Raw genomic sequence first — 21,882 nt, forward strand, 5'->3', positions numbered from 1 at the left:
TGGCTGTGATGGTTAAACAACATAACATTGTATTACTGTAAATCTGAAGTGCTGGATAAATGTGAAGGATAGTACTCATTTTTGGAAGGCATGGGGTCTCGATCACACAGACTAGATTTGAGTCTCAGCTCAGGTACTTCCTTGCTGAGCCTTGGTTTTCTCTTCTTCAAAATTAGGACAGAAATGCTGACATATAGGATCTTTTTTTTTTTTTTTTTTGGATTCAATGAGATGAATACATTAATGTGCATGCTCACTAAATTTTAGCAATTGTAGTCTGATGATGACCTCTGGCTCAGAAGCAATGCCACAAAGGTTAGGACACAGATAGAAATAAAGAAATGGCTTACGTCATTGACTGATTGCAATTAAGTGTTCTTTTCATTTCCTCTTGTGTGTGTGTGGATGTGTTTACATTTTTGTGTGTGCGTATGTGTGTGCTTTAGCATGGTTAAGGGCAGATTTCCATGGTGAGAACGGGGATGAGTCACAGAATCAATTTAGTCTTTACAACAGTTGAAAGCATGATGGAACACATTCTCCTTCTGGAGGCCACACCCCACCCTTGGCTGACTCTGGCCTAATTCTCTGCAATCCAATTATCATAGGCACTTGCTGGGCAGTCCAGCAGCTCACCTAGAAAGAGTGGTGTTCATTGTTAGTGGGAGGGATATAGTTTTTGTGTGATGGGGCACTTCCCTAATGTAGGACGTCCACATCTGCAGTTCCCAGTGGGCTGAATATTGGCTTGCAGCAGAATGTGGAAGTACTTTATGCTCCTTTTCTTTCTTCCGTTCAAGGGGAAGTCATTTGAATATTCTTTCATGGGCCATGTGCACATCGCACCACACCTGGAGTATTGCACACCTTCCTCATAGGTTGGCTAAACCCCAGTCTCATTCCATTAGTTTATCTTTCACATTACAGTCACATCCACAGTTTACAGAACCCATCTGATCATGTCAGTCCTCTGCCAGAAACCTTTCCCTGGGTCACCATCACCCTCAGGATAGAGTCCTGGCTGCTTTGCATGGTATGGGACTTTTCCTGAATTGACCTCCACTTGTCTCTTCAAGCATGTTCCTGCATTCCCTGCTGTGCTATGATGATTTGTGTACAAATTTGCTTATCCCATTAGCTCATGTGCAACTCAAGAGGAAAAACTAACTGATTCCTCTCTGTGCATAGATGGGGCTCAAATAAATGTTTTTTAGACACAGTTCAGCCTACTGTTTAAGAATTCAACTTTGGAGTCAGTTTGACTCTTGGATTCACCATTTTATTGATCTATAACTTAGGTCGGAGGCTAAGATGGTTAAGTCTTCGTTACTCCCTCTGTAGGAAGAGGCAATGGTGCTTATCTCATAAGGATGTTGTAAGCATTAGATGAAAGAATGCAGCAAAGGGCTTGGTGGAGAGACTGGCATGTATTAAGAACTTAACAGATATTAGCTTTTATTATTGATAAATGTTTGTTAGGCCCATGCAAGAGCATAGTCTATGAAAAAACAGAATTATAAAAGGGACACTGAGCAATGGTTTTTTGATTCCGGAAACCACCTGGGACATAGGATTCAAGACGGTCTTTCGTGGAGAAAGTGTTAATGATGGTGATGGGAATTGTTGGGAAAGTTTGCTGTCTGATAACGTAATAGAGTACATTTAGCTGCAAGTAAGAGACAACCAAACTCAAATGGGCATAACCAATTGGAAGAAGGTTAACTGGCTTATTTACCATACCGTGAAGAGGTTGGATGGGCTCCAGTGTTGGTTTGATTCAGATGTGCAACAATATCATCAAGGATCCAGAGTCTTTTTCTCTGTGTGTTTCCTCTCTGCCATGCCAGCCTCATCTCAAGACCATATCCCTTTGCTGTTGCAGTTTTAAGAGGGCTCTCAAAATCTTCTGGGACTTGATGGCCATGTCAAGGGAGAGGGACAAGGTTGTTCCTAGAAATTTCCTCAGAAGACTAAAACCTTACTTTTCTAAAACCACCAGCTAACATCTTTTACAGTCTAATTGGCCTCGAATTAATCCAATACCCATCAATGAACAAATGGATCGTGGTCAGGAAATGAGGTTATGCAACTGGCTTGACTTTAGCCATTGGCCCCATCCCCAGACCAAGACATGTGTTCTGTAGAGGTGGGGATAGAAAACCCAAGTATGGAGAGGAGGGACAGGATGCAAGGAATTAAATTATTTTCTGAACTTCTCGAAGAATCAGCAGGTCTCACTGTTCCTGTGCAGATTTCACAGAACGGAAGACACATCTTTGTACTTTTACTGCCTTTTCATCTAGCTGTTTCAAAAACTGCATTCTTATATCTTTTGTTCTATAGTCACCACCAACAGTGCAATGGAAGAATTATAATAATTATGTTTTCAGGCCAGGTGCAGTGGCTCAAGGCTGTAATCCCTACACTTTGGGAGGATGAGGTGAGCAGATCACCTGAGGTCAGGAGTCTGAGACCAGCCTGGCCAACATGGTGAAACCTCATCTCTACTAAAAATAAAAAAAATTTTAAAAAACCTAGCTGGTTGTGGTGGTGTGTGCCTATAATCACAGCTACTTGGGAGGCTAAGGCAGGAATCACTTTAACCTGGGAGGCGGAGGTTGTAATGAGCTGAGATGGCGCCACTGCACTCCAGCCTGGGTGACAGAGTGAGACTCTGTCTCAAAAAAAAAAAAAAAAAAAAAAAAAAGGTTTTCATTTCATTTTTTGGTGTGCCTACTATTTGCACTGCTAGATGCTGTCCATATTTTAGCTTTCATTCTCTGAAGATGTTCTTTTTAATAACTCTGTTATAAGTGTTACTAGATCCTTTTTATAGATTGAAGAAACAAACTGGAGCTCAGAGAGGTCAGTGTAAATTTTTCAAATTCACACAGAAATTAGTGGCAGACCCAGGATCTGATTCAGGTCTGTCTGATTCTAAAGCCCACATTTGTTCCAACACTCCATGCCAGCTTCTTATTCTAGAAGCAAGGCAGACTTCCATTTGAAAATGGATGCACAAACTTCATAATCTCTTCTTTTCTTCCTGGAAATCATCCAAAGCAATAAGGAGAACAGAAAACAAAAATTCAAACTCCTTTTTCAGTGAAGCTAGAAGACAGACTGAAAAATATTTGGTAAGAGCTGCCAAGAGCACCTAGGAGCTGTGCAAGAGGGAGGAGCCAACAGCAGAGGAGCGAGCTCAGTAAAGCATTGGACCAAAAAACTTACAAAAACTTCTTGAAGCTGGGGGAACCACTCTGAGGGGAAAAAACTATATCATTTAATTAAAAAAGAAAGTGAAGAAATAGAATACACTGAGAGGTGGAAGAAGTCCCCCTAAGCTTGGTCAGGTTCAGAGAAGTGAGGAGGCTGGATGTATCAGTCAGCTTTAGCTAGGTAACAAAGACACCCAAACTCAATAAACATTTGTTCTTGCTCATGCATGTTTAAGGTGGCTGGGGTTAATGTATGTAGGCTGTTCTAAGCTAGGTTTGACCCTAGTTTGATGGTTGAGTGCTGGTCTTTTCCACATGTATCTCAACCTTCTCAGATCAATGGCTACCTGAGGCATGTTCTTCTCATGATGAAAAGCAAGAGTCAAGAGGATAAACTCAACTGCATGAGCATATGTCATGCTTTTGATCATGGCATACTCACTAATGGCTGCTTAGCCAAGAATCATGCCTTTAATCATGAGACACTCACTAATAGCTCATTAGCCAAAGCAAGTTGCATGACCAAGTCCAAAGTCAAGGGGTAGAAAAGTACAATCCATCTACCAGAAGGCAGTGGCAAAGATGTAGATATATGGTGTTACTACAGGGAGAAAAGAAGGGAGAAAGGGAATTTAATCTTCCACACCAGGTTACATGTAGAAGAATTGTGTTAGACAATCCATGTTTAAGAGAAGCAGCCTAACTTTGTAGCAAGTAAGGAGAAGAGAGCCTCTGAGTTGTGAAAGCTGACTTGATTATAATTCCACCCTGGCCTGTCTCCATCTATAGCAAATACATGGCTCATGAAATCCTAATGCATTTAACAATAAGTGATAAAAAAATACACTAGTGCTGCATTTTTAAGAAGATACTATGAAAAAAAGGAGGAAGGGAACAGCAAAATTTATGAATAAAAATGTTCAGTAGTAAAATGGCCTTGGAACAGATTAGAATTGTGAACAAACACTCTACTATGAATTAAACATCATAATGAAGCAATAAACTCTAAAAATAACCATTATGTAATACCTCAGAGATGGGATTGCAGGGCAGCAGAAGATGAAATGTGATCTGGCAAAACTCAGAGAAGAAGGGGAAGAAAAATAGAACCATGATAAAAACGAATAACACTACAAAAAGATAATAAATGACATAGAAAATAGAAATGAAAAGTGTGAACAAAATAAAATGTAAATAGAAAGAGTTAAAGAGGAATGGATAGTGATAGATTTAGTGCACAGGCAAAGGACATTAAATATATGCATAACTGGCATTCCCAAAGAAGACAACAAAACACAAAACAGAACAAATATTAAAGGTATAAATCAAAAAAGCATTCCTAAAAGAAAATAACGCTTGAATCTACACATTACCAAGGACACATTGTGTGCCCGAGAAAGGTGACTCTGAATGGTCAATGCTGAGACATTTCCTAGAAAAATTAGTGGACTGTGAATATAAAGATTCCTAGTATTATACCTTATATAGGACTTTATTTCCTTTGTCCCCAGCTGGCTTCAGATTTCTCCAGAACAACATTTAATTCCAAACTACAGTAGAACAACACTTACTATTTAAGGAAAGAGAGCATGAATCAACGATTTTATACCCAGTCAAAAAGTTCTTTAAATAGAAAGGTTAAAAAAATACAATTTTAAAAACACAAGAGCTCAGAGAATGTGTTCCCATGAGCCTTCCTTGTGGAAAATAAAAATGACAACTTTCAACCAACCAAACATTTTTCAAGAAACTATATACAAGGACTGGAGGTGAGCATTATACATATTCGATAGAAGAACTAAGACTAATATTAATGGGGGTATTCAACTGGCAGGATAGAAGGTGAATGTTATATATTGTAACACATTATAGAAATGATAGACCTTACCCAAACTGGGGGAAGAAAAGGTTAAAAAAAAATAGATGGAGAAAAAATTATATTGAAGATTTCATGTAATGGCTGAGAGTAAAAACATATCATTTAAAATTGACTAAATGGTAGCAATACAAATCATAATAGCCAGGTTTTGCTATGTAACAATCAACCTCAAGAAGCTAGTGGTTTATGAGAACATCACATCATTGTCGTTGATGTGTTCTTTTCTTTTCTTTTTTTTATTATTATTATTATACTTTAAGTTCTAGGGTACATGTGCATAATGTGCAGGTTTGTTACATATGTATACTTGTGCCATGTTGGTGTGCTGCACCCATCAACTCGTCAGCACCCATCAATTCGTCATTTATATCATGGATAACTCCCAATGCAATCCCTCCCCCCTCCCCCCTCCCCATGATAGGCCCGGATCAAAACCACAATGAGATACCATCTCACACCAGTTAGAATGGCAATCATTAAAAAGTCAGGAAACAACAGGTGCTGGAGAGGATGTGGAGAAATAGGAACACTTTTACACTGTTGGTGGGATTGTAAACTAGCAACCATTATGGAAAACAGTGTTCTTTGTCTGACTGAGGTTTGGGCTGATTAGAAATGATATTGTCAGGTAGCCCTGCCTGAGGCTGTGGGCCATCTGGGCTTGGTTCCAGGCCATGGACGGTGTTTAGATATCCGCCTGTATTAGCTCGGGACCCGGGTGAAAGGGCAGCAGATACCCAGAGGAAATCTTCTCACAGCATACCACAAGAGCATAAGCAACCAAGCCAACCAGTAAAGAATATTTCATGCCTCTGCTCATGCTGCATCTGCAAAAATTTCACTGGCACAAATATAAATATAAATATTAAAATATAAATATTAAAAAATATAATAGTAACTAACATTTGCTAATAAAGAACAAATAAATAAGTAAAAACATAGAGGACTAAGAAAATAGAGGACTGTTCCCTGGTAGCTGTGAATTTGTTATGTTACATGGTGAGGATGGCAGATGGAATTTAGGTTCCTGATCAGCCAATCTTAAATAGGAGGTTACCCTGGATTATCTGTGGGCCTGATGCCATCACGCGGGTTTCTTAAAGAGGCAGAGGGAAGATTTAAGTCTAGAAGAGAAGGTCAGAGTGACGCCGTCCGAGGAGGATTCAACCCACCATTGCTGGCTTTGAAGATGGAGAAAGGGACTGTAAGTCAAGAAATGTAGACAGCCTCAGGAAGCTGGAAAAAAATAAGGAAACAGAGTCTCCCCTAGAAGCTCCAGAAGGAACACAACCAGGTCAGCACTTTGGTTTTAGCCTAGTGAGACACATTTCAGACTTCCGACCTCCAGAACTGTAAGATCGCGGTGGCTCAAGCCTGTAATCCCAGCACTTTGGGAGGCCGAGACGGGCGGATCACGAGGTCAGGAGATTGAGACCATCCTGGCTAACATGGTGAAACCCCGTCTCTACTAAAAAATACAAAAAACTAGCCGAGCGAGGTGGCGAGCGCCTGTAGTCCCAGCTACTCGGGAGGCTGAGGCAGGAGAATGGCTTGAATCCGGGAGGTGGAGCTTGCAGTGAGCTGAGATCCGGCCACTGCACTCCAGCCCGGGCGACAGAGCGAGACTCCGTCTCAAAAAAAAAAAAAAAAACTCCGTCTCAAAAAAAAAAAAAAAAAAAAAAAAAAGATAATACATTCCTGTTGTTTTAAGCCATTAAGTCTGTGATAATTTGTTATAGTCGCAATAGGAAATTCATATACTTACATATGAATGAAAGAATAAATTCTGGATGGGTCACGAATGAAAACTACCATTATGATATTTGTAAGACACACATATGAAATTGAGGAATTTAGTAAGATGAGAAACAAAAAATGGACAAAGGGTATAATTCTCAATGAACAACTAAATAAAAATATCAGCATTGATCAAAGTGAAAACGACAAGAATTACCTAAAGAAAAAAACAGATACATAACAGATATATAGTAATATTAAGAACTTTAATTCAACTTTCTTAGTCAATTACAAACCAAGTAGATCTAAACAATATAATCAATTAGTAATACAGATATAGTTAGCATAAAGGAAACTTTTTAGCTTGAAAATAAAGAATAGACTTCTTTTTAAAACATGTACCTATGGAAGAAGTGCAAAATTTGACCACATATTAGTCCACAAAGAAAGTCCCAATACATTTCCAAAGGTAGATATGGTACAGGAAAATTTCTTAGTTTTAATGCAGTAGAAGTAGGAATTAAATATAAAATCAGAAAAAACCCTCATCTCTTCGAAGTAAACAAACAAAACTCTTTTAAGTCAGGGCAAAGAAAAAAAATTTCAACCAAAATTAGATTATACGAAGGAAATGATAAATGAATTCTACATATCAGAACCTATAAATGGTGTTCAGGGGAAAATTCGAGGCTTAAAAGATTTATATTAAGAAGTGAAAAGGGGTAAACACAAATGAAGCTACAACCCTAAGAAGTTACAATAGAAATTTAAAAAAAGAAAACAAATGGAGCAAAAATAAGATCACAAAACGGGGCCGGGGGTGGGGGTGGATATTACTATAGATTTCATACAGATTAAAAGGTAATGAGAGAATACTAGGAACAATTGTATATACATACATTTGGCAATTTACATAAAATGAATTTGTTGAAAGACACAAACTACCAAAAGTCACCGAAGAAAAAAGTAGATAACCTGAATTGTCCTAAATCTATTTTCAAAATTGAATTTGTAGTGAAAATCCTTCCAAGAAAGAATTTTCAGGTCCAGACGATCTCACTGGTGAGTCCTACAAAGCATTTACAAAAGAAACAATGCCAATTTTACTTAACTTCTTTCAGAAAAGAGAAGAGGAAGGAACATTTCCCAACTCGCTTTATGAGTTTTACATCATCCTGATTCCAAAACCAGACAAAAATAATATGGGAAAAGAAAAGTATGGGCCAATATTGTTCATGAATATTGTTGTAAAAGTTCTCAGGAAAACATAAAAAAAACCTCAGCAACATATGAAATGAATAATATACCTTGAGTAAGTGGGGTTTATTGCTGTGATGAAAGACTGGTTCAATAGTTGAACCCAATCGATGTAATTCACCATGTCAACTGAGTAAAGAAAAAAACCCTAGATGATTATTTTTGATTGATGCAGAAAAACCATTTGAAAAATACACCATCATTTGTGATTAAAAAGTCTTAGTGAGGTAGGAATAGAAGGCAACTACCTTATCCTGATAAGGGGCAGATAACATCATACTTAATGACTAAATGCTTTCCTCTAAGATTAGGAATAAGGCAAGAATGTCCATTCTCGTTCTCTCCTGTAGTAGTGGATTAAAGCAAGATAGAGAAATAAAAGGCATATAGATCAGAAAGGAAGAAATAAAACGTGCTAGAACTATGTAAGTGAACTTAGCAAGTTTGCATATTCAAAGTCAGCACAAGAAAATCAATTATATTTTTATATACTAACAATGAGCAATGATATTATGAAATTCAGGAAGACAGAAATAAATGGAGAGACATGCCCTGTTCATGGATTGGGACCTTCAATAGAGTTAATCATGACAGTTCTCTGTATATTGATCTATGAATTTAATGCTAGTCCAATCAAAATTGCAACAGGATTTTTAAAAATAGATATAGACATACTTATTATAAAATGTATATGGCAAGAAGAAGAATCTAGAATAGCTAGAATAATTTTGACAAAGAAGAATGAAGTTGCATTTTAAGATTAACTATAAAACTAATAATCAAACAGTATGGTCTTGGTGAGGGCATACTCACACAGGTCAACGAAACAGAGTAGAGACTTCAGAAACAGGGTTTGGAATAGAGAGTTTAAAAACCCATCAATATGGCCAATTAATTTTTGATAAAAATGCAAAAGCAATTCAATGGAGGATAGTTTTTCAGCAAATGGCATCAGAACCATTGGATATTCATTTGCAGAAAAATGAAGCTTGATCTAAACCTCATACCTTATTGACAAATTATCTCAAAATAAATTATAAATATAAATGTAAAATATAAAAACTCTAACAACTTTAGAAGAAAACATAGGAGAAGATCTATATGACTTTAGGTTAAGCAAATAATTTTTAGATATGACACCAAAAGCATAATCTATGAAACAAAATGATAAGTTGATCTTAATCAAAATTTAAAACTTTGCCTTTTTTTTTATTATACTTTAAGTTCTAGGGTACATGTGCACAATGTGCAGGTTTGTTACATATGTATACACGTGCCATGTTGGTTTGCTGCACCCATTAGCTCGTCATTTACATTAGGTATTTCTCCTGATGTAATCCCTCCACTACCCCCAACCCCATGACAGGCTCCTGTGTGTGATGTTCCTCACCCTGTGTCCAAGTGTTCTCATTGTTCAATTCCCACCTATGAGTGAGAACATGTGGTGTTTGGTTTTCTGTCCTTGCAATAGTTTGCTCATAATGATGGTTTCCAGCTGCATCCATGTCCCTACAAAGGACATGAACTCATCCTTTTTTATGGCTGCATAGTATTCCATGGTGTATATGTGCCACATTTTCTTAATCCAGTCTGTCATTGATGAACATTTGGGTTGGTTCCAAGTCTTTGCTATTGTGAATAGTGCCACAGTAAACATACGTGTGCATGTGTCTTTATAGTAGCATGATTTATAATCCTTTGGCTATATACCCAGTAATGGGATGGCTGGGTCAAATGATATTTCTAGTTCTAGATCCTTGAGGAATCGCCACACTCTCTTCCACAATGGTTGAACTAGTTTACACTCCCACCAACAGTGTAAAAGTGTTCCTATTTCTCCATATCCTCTCCAGCACCTGTTGTTTCCTGACTTTTTAATGATCGCCATTCTAACTGGTGTGAGATGGTATCTCATTGTGGTTTTGATTTGCATTTCTCTGATGACCAGGGATGATGAGCATTTTTTCATGTGTCTGTTGGCTGCATAAATGTCTTCTTTTGAGAAGTGTCTGTTCATATTCTTTGCCCACTCTTCAATGGGGTTAATTTAAAACTTTTCTGAGTGAAACACACTGTTACGAGAATGAGAAAAAAAGCCATAGACTGGGGGAAAAACATTTTCCAGACACATATTTGACAAACAGCTTGTATCCAGAATATGCAAAGGACATTCCGAACTCAGTAGAAGGAAACAAATAACTCAATAAAAACATGGACAAAACATTTGAAGACACTTCTTTAACAAGCATGTACACATGGCAATAAACACATGAAAAGATGTTCAACATCATTAGCCATTAAGAAAATATAAATTAAAACTGTGATGAGATACACCAACATACCCACTGGAATGACTAAAATTAAAAGCAGAAAAAATCTGGCAATACCAAACACTGACAAGTGTGTGGAATAGCTGGGGCTGTCCTACATTCCTGGTGGAAATGTAAAATGGTACAGCTTCTGAAAAAATAGTTTGACAGTTTCTTATAAAGTAAAGCATACACTGTCAATAAAAACCAAGCAATTCACTCCCAGGGTATTTACCCTAGATAAAATTACTGTGCTCACACAAAACTCTTTACACAGATGTTTATAGCAGCTCTACTCATAATCACCTCAAACTGGAAACCACCCAAATGTTCTTTAACCGGTGAATCGATAAACAAACTGGTACAGCTATCCAATAGAATATTATTCAGCCATTAAAAGGAACAGACTATTGATACAGGCAACAATATAGACAAATCGCAAATGCATTAGACTGAGCAAAAGAAGCCGGTCTCAAAATGTTACATACTTTATGATTTCATTTATATGGCATTCTGAAGAAGCAAAACTGCAGGGACAGAGAACAGATCAGTGGTTGTCAGTGGTTAGGAATTGGGAAATGGAGTGATTACAAAGGGCCAGCTTAAGGAAATTTGGGGAGTAACGGAAGTTTTGAAAGAGCTACCTTTCCATCCATTAGAAAAAATGCTATGAGGTTTCTAGCGGAATTTTACCAAACTATTAAGGAACAGACATTCTTTACAGTGGACAACCTGGCAGACAACACAACAAATGATCAAAGTTAACATCACTTGTAATGAGACAAACATACACGTGCCTCCTGATAAAATGCACTGAGAAGGACAGAACATCATTTCTGTGATATTTCTGACTAAAAATGCGTGGCCTGAATCTAGTCATGACAAAATACAATTGAGAGATGTTACATAAAATAAATAGCCTATATCCTTCAAAAATATCAGGGTTAAGAAAGAAAAAGACTGATAAATTGCTCCAGATTAAAAGAGACTAGAGGAACATGACAACTAAATACATGTGTGATGCTATACTGGATTCTGAACCAGAAAAAATATTTTTCTAGAAAAGACATTATTGGGAAAACTAATAAAATTTGAATAAGGCCTGTGGGTTAGATGATAGTATTGTATCTGTTAATTTCCCTATTTTGAAATTGTATTGTGGTTACATAAGGGTATGTCCTTGTTTTTGGGAAATATACACTAAAGAATTCAGGGTTAAAAAATATATCTACAACTTACTCTCAAGCACTTCAGAAAAACATGTATCCAGGGAATCTAGATATGTAGCAATTTTTGTATTTTTAAAATAATTTTTTTTTCTGAAAATCTGTAATTCTTCAAAACAAAATGTTAAGTAATAAACAACTGATAATTCTAATTTTGTTTAAATTTGTCTGGAGCAAAAGAAAAGGAATATATTTTTCCAATTTCTTTTACATAATGAGAATAACTTTAATAAAGCCTGATAAAGATAGAGATGAACAAAAAACTACAGACCACTGTCACTTATGAATATCAATAGAAAATTCTGAAAATTACGCCGGCAATCCCAGCACTTTGGGAGGCCAAGGCGGGCGGATCACTTGAGGTCAGGAGTTCACAACCAGCTTGGCCAACATAGTGAAGCCCTTTCTCTACTAAAAATACAAAAATTAGCCAGGCATTGTGGCCTGTGCCTGTAATCCCAGCTACTCAGGAGACTGAAGCAGAAAAATTGCTTGAACCCAGGAGACAGAGGTGTGGTGAGCCAAGATCATGCTAGTGCACTCCAGCTGGGTGACAGAGTGAGACTCCACCTCAAAAAAAAAAAGTGCAGCACAGCAAAAGAAACCATCAATGGAGTAAACAGACTATAGAATGGGAGAAAATTTCTGCAAACTATGCATCCAACAAAGATCTAATATCCAGCATCTATAATAAACAAATTTACAAGAAAAAAACAACCATACAAAAAAGTGGGCAAAGGACATGAACAGACACTTCAAAAGAAGACATACGTGCAGCCAACAATCATATGAAAAAAAAAGCTCCCGAGGTGGGTGGATCCCTTGGGGACAGGAGTTTGAGACCAGCCTGGCCCATATAGTGAAATACCATCTCTACTAAAAATACAAAAAATTAGCTGGGTGTGGTGATGTGCCCTTGTAATCCCAGCTACTTGGGAGGCTGGGGCAGGAGAATCCCTTGAATCCAGGAGCTGAAGGTTGCAGTGAGCCGAGATCATGCCACTGCACTCTAGCCTAGGTGACACAGTGAGATTCCGTCAAAAAAAAAAAAAAAAAAAAAAAAAAAAAAAAAAAAAAGTTTAACATCACTGATTATGAGAGAAATGCAAGTCAAAACCACAATGAGATACCATCTCATACCAACAATCAGAATGGCTGTTATTAAAAAGTCCAAAAAATAACAGATGCTGACAACGTTGTGGAGAAAAAAGAATGCTTATGCACTGTTGATGGGTGTGTAAATTTGTTCAACCGTTGTGGGAGACAATGTGATGATTTCTTAAAGACCTAAATACAGACATACCATTTGACTCAGCAATCCCAAATCATACTATTAAAATGCACGTGTATGTTCATTGCAAATGCACATGCATGTTCATTGCAACACTATTAACAATAGCAAAGACATGGAATCAATCTAAATGCCCTTCAGTGACAGGCTGGATAAAGAAAATGTGGCACATATATACCATGGGATACTATGCAGCCATAAAAAAAAAGAGATAATGTCCTTTTCAGGGACATGGATTGAGCTGGAGGCCATTATCCTTAGCAAAGTAACACAGGAACAGAAAACCAAATACCGTAAGTTCTCACTTATACGTGGGAGCTAAATGATGAGAACACATGGACACATAGAAGGGAACAACACACACCGGGGCCTATTGGAAGGTGGAGGGTGGGAGGAGGGAGAGGATCAGGAAAAATAACTAATGGGTACTAGGTTTAATATCTAGGTGATGAAATAATTTGTACAACAACCCCGCCATGGCACAAGTTTACCTATGTAACAAACCTGCATATGTACGTTTGAACTTAAAATAAAAGTTAAAGAAATAAAGTTACACATTTCCTTCTGAGCACAGTTTTAGCTGTGACCTACCACCATGTGATATTTTCATTACCATTCAGCCCAAGATAATTTCTAATGGCTATTTTTGATTTATTCCTTGACGAATGGGTGTTTTAGTTGCTTAATGTCCAAACATTCTCATTTAAAAATTGTGCTGTTACTGATAGCTAGCTTAATTTCACTGTGGTTAGAGAACATAGTCAGAATAATTTTAGTCATTTAGAATTTGTGGAGATTTGCTTTATGGCCCAGTGTATGGCTAGTCTTGGTAAATAATCAATGTATACTTAAAAAGCAAGTATTTTCCATGGTTGGGTGTAGTGCTCTATATATGTAAGCTGCATCGAATTTGTTAATTGTGTTGTTTAGATAGTCTATATCTTCATGACAGTTAATTTTATGTGCTGACTTTACTGGGCTAAGGGATGTTCAGATAGCTGGAAAACACTATTTCTGACATGCGTGTGATAGTGTTCCTGGAGGAGATTAACATTTGACTCCATAGACACAGTAAAGAAGATCACCCTCACCAGTGTGGGTGGACATCATCCAATACGCTGAGGCCAAAACAGAAGAAAAAGTGGAAGGAGAGTGAATTTTCTCTTCCTGTCAGAACTGGGACATCCATCTCCTCCTGCCTTTGAATGTCAGCATTCCTGGTTCTCACACCTGGTTCTCTGGACTTGGACCTGACAGATCATGAGCCTTATAATTGCATGAGCCAATCTCCCATAATAAATCTCTTTTCATATACCTATGTATGTATGTATGTATGTATGTATGTATGTATGTATCTATCTATCTATATTACGTGGTTCTGTTTCCCTGAAGAACTGGAATACAATCTTTATGCCTTTTTTGTGCATTTTTTGTTCTATTAGTTATGGAGTGAGAGGTATCTAAGTTTCCTTCCTTATTTGAAGTAGTACCTATACAAATGTACCTCTTTACAAAAATTTTTTGAGATGGAGTCTCGCTTTATCACCCAGACCAGAGTGCAGTGGCACAATCTCGGCTCACTGCAACCTCTGCTTCCCAGGTTCAAGCGATTCTCCTGTCTCAACCTCCTGAGTAGCTGGGACTACAGGTGAGCACTACCATGCCCAGCTAACTTTTTGTATTTTTAGTAGAGACTGGGTTTTGCAATGTTGGCCAAGCTGGTCTTGAACTCCTGAGCTCAGGTAATCTGCCTGCCTCGGCCTCCCAAAGTACTGGGATTATAGGCATGAGCCAGCATGCCCAGCCCTACAAATGTATCTTAAATATTTCATTTTATTTAATACTATGTCAACATACATTTAGTTGCTAATCTTTGGACATGGGGCCAATGTCTTTCCTTTGAGTATGGGTCCTCTCAAGATGGTTTCAGCCCAGGTATTCTCATGAGTTCACTTGACCGAAGAACACGCTCATTCTTGTCCTGCCAAGCAGTGAGTGTGTGGGCTTCACTTGGGCCCCTCTCCATACTGCCAGCTCTCTCCAGTCCACCTGTCTCATGCATAGGTAGCCATCTTCAGGACAGGCAACCAGCAGGTGCTTCCTATGGTGCCATCTTCTCCAGCTCAGATGTCTTAGTTCATTTGTGTTGCTATAAAGTAATCCCTAAAAGGCTGGGTAGTTTATAAAGAAAAGAGGTTTATTTGACTCACAGTTCTGCAGGCTATACAAGAAGCATGGCTCCAGTATCTGCTTCTGGTGAGGGCTTCAGGAAGCTTTCACTTATGTTGGAAGGTGGAGAGCCAAGGTGTGCAGAGATCTCATGGTGAGAGAGGAAACAAAGGAGAGTGGGAAGGTGTCAGGTCTTTTAAACAAGCAGCTCTTGGGGGGAACTAATAGAGTGAGAATTGAGAATTGACTCATAACCATGAGGATGAGACCAAGACATTCATGAGAGCTCCATCCCTATGAGCCAAACATCTTTCACAAGGCCCCACCTCCAACATTGGGGATAAAATTCCAAGGTGAGATTTGGAGGGACACACATCCAAACCACAGGACTAGAAATGCATGTTTATTAATCTAAGCTACTTGGCTGGTTCTAAACTTCTGGTTCCATCAGAATCACCAGGAGGGCCCATTAAGCCATAGACTGCAGGGCCCTGCCCTCAGAGTTTCAGATTTTATTGGCTGGGATGAAGCTCAATACTTTGCATTTCTAATAATTCCCAAGTGGCACTGATGTTGCTGATGCAGGGGCCACATTTTGGGAGTTGCTCATTTAGCCAATCATCTTAATTTCATTCTTTTGGCCTCTGGTTGCTATGGCCAAGCACCTGTGATAGACTGCTTACTGCTGAGCAGTGTGCTGGGGGCTGAGGGGTTGGGGTGGGATTCTAGGGGAGTTTTCCTCACTCTTAAAAGGTTTTATAGAATAGCGGTTCACCACTTTTCCACCTCTGGATGTGGCTGTAAATGTGGCAGCAAGGGAACCATGGGGGGAGACATGGCCCATGTGCTGAAGATGGTGGGGGTGGCGGAAGATGCAAGGCGCTGCAGCCTTAGAGGATAAGGACGTTCAGCTGGTGAATGAACCAATCCCGAGATGCCTCATCTCTGGGCCTTGCATTCTTGAGCGAATACCTCCTGGTTGTTTAACTTTTTGATGGGTCTTCCATGACTTGCATTCTCACGGGAGTGGATACAGAAACCAAACCCCGGCCATCTTCCTGGGCCTCTGTGGACCTCGAGACTTGGGTGGGACTGCCTCCTTCTCCCTGTAGTGTTGCTCGGGATGCATGATGTTTCCCAAGTTTCACTGTTCCTAGACTCACCTGCCTGGAGTCCACCTGCTGCTGCTTTGTGTATTCACCTTCCTTTGCTCCCCTCCCCCCTGCAAATCTCAGCCCCTTCACTTTTTTTCCCACCAGAAATACATGCCAGTGGAACACTTCGGGTGTGTGTGTTGAATTTCTTGAAGATTTGCAGGTTGACAGGAAGTCTCAGTGTGTCCTGTGTGGACTCCCGTCCCGCTGGCTCTGCCCCAGCCTCTCTTTTCCACCCCTCTCCAGGAACACCCACACCAAGGGTCTCACCTTCTACCCAAAGCACTTCTTAAGGTATTTTCCCCACACAATGATCTTCCCCTTCCTAAGAGGAATTGGGATGATAAAGGGTGTGAATGTTCCTTTATCACCTGTGACTCTGGGTCTCAGACCATGTGAACAGTTGGGGCAAAGTCATCCCAGAAGCCTTGGGAGGTGTAAAATCTTCCAAAGAAGAGGAAGGTTGGTGTTGCAATGCTGTGTTCTAAGATGGTCTTTCTCTGGAGGTTTAGGGGTTCCCCCAAAAGTCCAATGATTCCACCTGTCATGACTGAGGAAGAGGTGGTGCTCAGACAAGAGGCTTGAAATAGGTGGAGAGGGAACCACTTCTCCTGGAGCTAGACCATGCATTCTCAATGGGGTGACAGCATTCCCAAGGGAGCAAATATTGGTTCTTAGGCAGGGGAGGGCAAAAGCCCCTCTCCCGTTTTTTATGTATAAAGCACAGATAGGCGTTGGTGCATAAAAAGATATATCACATCTGTGGTATTACGATTGTACGGGTGCACAATTAAGAAAATAATGTCTGCAAAGGCTCCTAGTGGGGGTTGATAATGTTTTTAAAAGGCTGAGAAGCACTGACGCAGATGAGCTTCTGCCTTGGGGCAGCCTCAGCAGGCACCATCCAGTTGCTTGGGCCAGACATCAAGGAGGCATCCTCCATTGCTCCTTTCCTCCAATAGGTTTCAAAGGCTTCAAAAATATGTCCCCAACTATTCAATGACCTCCTTGAATAGTGGCAATAGAAATGTTATTACCTGTAAAGCCTAAAATATTTACCATATAGCCTTTCGTTGAAACAGTTTGTGAACCCTGGCTGTAAATTATGAGCTACTTATGTCAAAGGACGGGTCTTAGGCCAGGTGTGGTGGCTCACACCTATAATCCCCCTACTTCGGGAGGCCAAGGTAGGAGAATTGCTTGAGTCTAAGAGTTTGAGACCAGCCTGGGCAACACAGTGAGAGCCTATCTCTATTAAAAAAAAAAAAAAAAAAAAGACGGGTCTTACTGAACTCTCTCTGGAGCTCAGCCCAGAGCCTGGTGAACACAAGTCAGTAAGTGTTGAAAGAGGCAGAGCTGAGTGGATGAGCAATGAATGCAGTGCAAGCTCATTTGGTAGAAGGTGCACCTGCACAGTGTGAGAACCAGAAAGCCACGGAGTCTTATTCTAAAAGCAGAGTCCACAGTTCAAGTTTAAATCCAGCAACACTACGTTTCCCTCTGCTCCTGCCCTCATTTCTGTTATGCCATATTTGAATAAGAGCTTTTTCTTATGAGGTTCAGATGACTAAAAATGAATTCTCTAAGTACTGCTCTCCTTTGGGAATCTTGAGCAGAGTCTATGGCAGTGAGGAAAAAAAATCCCTGGTTTAATGATGATCCTCAGAAAGGGGAAGTGTTTGCTTCATAATGAAAAATTCCATGTGTTGCAGACTCATCTGGGGCCTGTCCAGCTGGATTTAATTATGACTTTGCTATGAAGAACTTGTTACTGGGCTTTCTTAGACCTATAAAACTTTACAGCACCAAAAATTACAGTCATAGCTGCTAACAGGAGTTGAATGCTTGCTGTATTCAAGTTCTTGGCCAGCGGCTGACATGCATTACAAAAATCCTGAGGCTCAGAGAGGGAAGTGACCTGCTCAAGTTCACACAATTGCCAAGCGGTGGGGCAGGGATTTGGCAAGATCTGATGGACTGCAAATTCTCTGTTCTTTTTACTCCATCAGGAGATTAATCATAGTAATAAAATAATACTAGTTGACTGTTAGGATACAGATTCTATAGACCAGGCTCTTTTAGAATGAACAAAGAGAATAAGGAAGTTTCCTTAATCTAGGGAATGGGATTCCAGGATTTTAATGAAGTAAGAAGGAAATGAATTGGCTTTTAGGGTAGTGCCCCATGCACGAGAGTCACACTCGAAGGCTGGTCTTCACGCCACCTGTCCCATCTGGATGGCAATTGGCCATCTTGCTTGCCTCCCTCTCTGTCCTACCACCCTACTGGTCATAGCCTGACCACTGCTCTGTCCCCACCAGGTCCCCCCGGTTATCTTTCGACTCCCTCTCTTCCTTCAATTCTCACTGACCAAGCTCAGGCTGGAAACCTGGCCTCTTTCCTCCACCACCTCAAGTGCTTTGAAATTCTGTCTCACAGAAAGTCATCAATTCCACTCCTGGCTCTATCACCACTTTGCTTTATCACATGTTATTCTGCCGCCCAGCGACCATTCCCTGCTCTGGTGACAGCATGGTGTGTGCTTTTGGAGAGCTGTTACTCTCTAGGACTTAGCCAGGGTGTTTGGGTGGCTCCGATGCTGTCTCAAACTCCAGGGCTGAGCCCAGGCCTGTCTGGTCAGCCTCTGTCTATAGTGACAGAGGTTCATGGATGGAGACATGACCCAAGACAGATCACGGGGACTCAGTTCTGGGACTTTTGTTGCAGCTGTTGGAAAACTTCTCTTTTGTACATTGGAGCTTCCTGAAGCATCAGTGACATAAACCTGAATCTAAATAAAGTCAGCCTAGAGGAAAACAGAGCTGAGAAGTGGAGAGAGCCGCCATGATCCAGTTATTCCTGAGGCTAAGATACTCCCTGCATTTCCAAATACCAGAACCAATAAATCCTGTCACCTCGGTTTTACTGGGTTTCTGTCCATTTATTAGTTGTGACTAATGAGGAAATGGAATGGCATTCTCTCTCTCTATTTCAGTTTCTTCAAAAAGAAAAAAAATTGTGGTTCTTTGTCCAATGAATTACAATGTTGAAGCTGTAAAATTGAAACTAAAATAATTTTGCAAAATTATTTAATCAAAATGTATGTCCTCTATAACTGCTATATAAATGTATTATATATTCTCATGTATGAACCAAATTATATATGTATTTATGGGTTAACATATATGAATATTAGGCCCCAGAATTGTAATAGCCAGGTGAGTAAGCTTGTTCTGATCACAAGGAGCCCTTTCTCCAACGTGGCAACACAGGGAAATCAGCAAGTACTTTCCAATGTGATGGGTGCTGTGATGGAGATGGGGTGAGGGAAGCGGGTGTCTGAACTAGACTGGGGTGATAGTGGAGAAAGGGGATGGAAGGCTATCTGTCTGAACAAGAGGGATGGAAGACTATCTGAATGATGAGGAAGAAAAGAAGAGAAATCCATTCAAGTGGGAACAGCTTGCATACTGCACCATGTGGCTGAAACCAGGCAAGCCCACCAGTGCATCTGGAGCCTACAGTGACTATAGCAGTTACCAGGTGGCCCCTGACAACGACATTCCCTGGTCCACTGCCTGAGCTACAGAGAGACTGAAGGATACGCTTTAACAGCTCTTCATTGTCAAGATGATGCTCTCTTGCAACATTGGATTTTGAGAATATCCACCTCTAACGGTGCAAATTCACCAAAAGCCCAGCCTGAGAATGTATGTCTGACACAGAGATGCCTCACAAATATTTGTTGAGTGATGAAAGCTAAGAATATGTTCCAAAATTGTTCTAAAATTAAACTTCATTTAAAATTCATATCTAGTAGCTATTAGCTCTTTCATAGTCACCCTACTTTCTTTTTTCTTTACTTACCTGAAATGTACACATCTACAAGATTTTAAAAGGATCATGGATATTCAGTTATTAAACTCCTCGAATATTTTACCTTCATAGTAGATGAGGAAGTCTGGATAAAATAAGAAGAAAAAGGAAGACATTTTATACTTACTAAGCATTACTGTATGGATCTGTGGATGCTATGATATTTAATTCTCATCACCACCCTGGAAGTAGGAAGTGTTCACCTGGATTTACAGACAAAGAAATGGAAGGGGTCAGGGTCACAGGTGGTAAGGGGAGGGCTTGTATTAAAACTCTGACTCAGCCGGGCACGGTGGCTCATGCCTGTAATCCCAGCACTTTGGGGGGTCAAGGTGGGCGGATCATGAAGTCAGGAGACTGAGACCATCCTGGCTAACACGGTGAAACCTTGTCTCTACTAAAAATACAAAAATTAGCCAGGTGTGGTGGCACGTGCCTGTAGTCCCAGCTACTCGGGAGGCTGAGGCAGGAGAACCGCTTGAACCAGGAAGGTGGAGGTTGCAGTGAGCTAAGATCGTGCTATTGTACTCCATCCTGGGTGACAGAGCAAGACTCCATCTCAAAAAAAAAAAAAAAAAAAAAAAAAAAAAAAAAAAAAAAAAAAAAAGGGGGGGGGGCGGGAGGGAAACATCTTTAGCTCATGTGGAATAATATGTTAAAAAGCCTTTTAACTTCCCCTAGTCCAGCAGTGCTGAGGAGAGGCAAGTTTTCCCCCGTAATGTCATATATTGTTGAATATGAGGTGAGTCTTTCTCTGCTGTGATGGTTAAATTTTTTTTTTTTTTTTTTGAGATGGAGTCTCACTCTGTTGCCAGGCTGGAGTGCAATGGTGTGATCTCAGCTCACTGCAACCTCTGCCTTCCGGGTTCAAGCGATTCTCCTGCCTCAGCCTTCTAAGTAGCTGGGACTACCGGCATGTGTCACCATGCCCAGCTAATTTTTGTATTTGTAGTAGAGAAGGGGTTTCACCATGTTGGCCAGGATGGTCTTGATCTCCTGACCTCGTGATCTGTCCGCCTCAGCCTCTCAAAGTGCTGGGGTTACAGGCACAAGCCACCGCTCCTGGCCTGTGATGGTTAATTTTATGTGCCAACATGGCTGGGCTGTGGTGCCCAGTAATTTGGTGAAATGCCAGCCTAAGTGTTGTTGCGAAGGTATTTTTTAGATGTGATTAACGTTTAAATCAGTGGACTTTGAGTGAAGCCAATTAGCCTCTGTAATGTAGGTGGGCTTCATCCAACCAGTTGAAGGCCTTATGAGAAAAAGACAGATTTTCTGGAGGAAGAAGAAATTGTCCATAAGAGGGCAAGGGTTTCCAGATTGCTGCTTTGTGGAATTCAGACTCCATACTGCAGGATTAACTCTCACCTAAGTCTGCAGCCTGCTGGCCTGCCCTATAGATTTTAGACTTTCCAGCCTCCACAATATCATAAACCATATTTTAAAATCTCTCTATAAATACATGTTCTGTTTCTCTGGAGAATCTGACTTGTATACCCCCTAAAAATGTCAGAGAAGATAATACAAAATATCTAGTTTGGAGTCCTCCTGAAATTATTTAATTAATTAATTTATTCATTTATTTATTTTTCTAGAGATGAGGTCTTCCTATGCTGCCCAGGCTGGTTTCAAACTTTTGGGTTCAAGTGATTCTCCCACCTCAGACCCTCAAAATGCTGGGATTACAGGTGTGAGCCACTGTGCTAGCCCCCAAATTATTTTAAACAGCAGCAAAATACTATTTGGAAAAAATATATTGACCTGAA

The 21,882-nt window shown here is 40.0% G+C and overlaps 1 pseudogene; it reads left to right on the forward strand.

Annotated features, from left to right (window-relative positions):
* The first annotated feature begins 16,091 nt into the window (after window positions 1-16,091).
* Window positions 16,092-16,775, forward strand: LOC104671536 (annotated as a pseudogene).
* Window positions 16,776-21,882: the final 5,107 nt, after the last annotated feature.

This window comes from Rhinopithecus roxellana, chromosome 3, assembly GCF_007565055.1.
Source record: "Rhinopithecus roxellana isolate Shanxi Qingling chromosome 3, ASM756505v1, whole genome shotgun sequence".
Classification (NCBI taxonomy): Eukaryota; Metazoa; Chordata; class Mammalia; order Primates; family Cercopithecidae; genus Rhinopithecus; species Rhinopithecus roxellana.